Here is a 1,546-nt window from a genome sequence, read left to right on the forward strand (position 1 = left end):
TTCCTCTTTGATTTCTTCAGTGATCTCTTGGTTATTTAGTAACGTACTGTTTAGCCTCCATGTGTTTGTGTTTTTTATGTTTTTTTCCCCTGTAATTGACTTCTAATCTCATAGCGTTGTTGTCAGAAAAGATGCTTGATATGATTTCAATTTTCTTAAATTTACTGAGGCTTGATTTGTGACCGAAGATGTGATCTATCCTGGAGAATGTTCCATGAGCACTTGAGAAGAAAGTATAATCTGCTGTTTTTGGATGGAATGTCCTATAAATATCAATTAAATGTCTCTGCTCTATTGTGTCATTTAAGGCTTGTGTTTCCTTATTAATTTTCTGTTTGGATGATCTGTCCATTGGTGTAAATGAGGTGTTAAAGTCCCCCACTATTATTGTGTTACTGTTGATTTCCTATTTTATAGCTGTTAGCAGTTGCCTTATGTATTGAGGTGCTCCTATGTTGGGTGCATATATATTTATAATCGTTATATCTTCTTCTTGGTTTGATCCCTTGATCATTATGTAGTGTCCCTCCTTGTCTCTTGTAACATTCTTTATTTTAAAGTCTATTTTATCTGATATGAGTATTGCTACTCAGGCTCTCTTTTGATTTCCATTTGCATGGAACGTCTTTTTCCATGCCCTCATTTTCAGTCTGTATGTGTCCCTAGGTCTGAAGTGGATCTTGTTTTTGTATCCATTCAGCGAGCCTGTGTCTTTTGTTTGGAGCATTTAATCCATTCACGTTTAAGGTAATTATTGATATGTATGTTCCTATGACCATTTTCTTAATTGTTTTGGGTTTGTTTTTGTAGGTCCTCTCTTCTCTTGTGTTTCCCACTTAGAGAAGTTCCTTTAGCATTTGTTGTAGAGCTGGTTTGGTGGTGGTTAATTCTCTTAGCTTTTGCTTGTCTGTAAAGCTTTTGATTTCTCCATCGAATCTGAATGAGATCCTTGCTGGGTAGAGTAATCTTGGTTGTAGGTGCTTCCCTTTCATCACTTTAAATATGTCATGCCACTGCCTTCTGGCTTGTACAGTTTCTGCTGAGAAATCAGCCGTTAACCTTATGGGAGTTCCCTTGTATGCTATTTGTCATTTTTCCCTTGCTGCTTTCAATAATTTTTCTTTGTCTTTAATTTTTTGCCAATTTGATTACTATGTGTCTCGGTGTGTTTATCCTGTATGGGACTTGGGTTTATCCTGTATGGGACTTTTCATTCTTTTTTCTTTATTCTGTTCCGCAGCAGTGAATTCTACCATTCTGTCTTCTGGGTCACTTTTCCATTCTTCTGCCTCAGTTATTCTGCTATTGATTCCTTCTAGTATATTTTTTATTTCAGTTATTGTATTGTTCATTTCTGTTTGTTTGTTCTTTAATTCTTGTAGGTCTTTGTTAAACATTTCTTGCATCTTCTCAATCTTTGCCTCCATTCTTTTTCCGAGGTCCTGGATCATCTTCACTATCATTATTCTGAATTCTTTTTCTGGAAGGTTGCCTAGCTCCACTTCATTTAGTTGTTTTTCTGGGATTTTATCTTGTTCCTTCATCT

General features: G+C 35.8%; 1 protein-coding gene across 5 annotated transcripts in view; it reads right to left on the reverse strand.

Moving 5' to 3' along the window:
• RNF150 (ring finger protein 150) overlaps positions 1 to 1,546 on the reverse strand; it is a 297,671-nt gene that overhangs the window by 60,688 nt on the left and 235,437 nt on the right. The gene's annotated exons all lie outside the window — the stretch shown is intronic.

The sequence above is a fragment of the Physeter macrocephalus genome, chromosome 7, assembly GCF_002837175.3.
Source record: "Physeter macrocephalus isolate SW-GA chromosome 7, ASM283717v5, whole genome shotgun sequence".
In the NCBI taxonomy this organism is placed as follows: Eukaryota; Metazoa; Chordata; class Mammalia; order Artiodactyla; family Physeteridae; genus Physeter; species Physeter macrocephalus.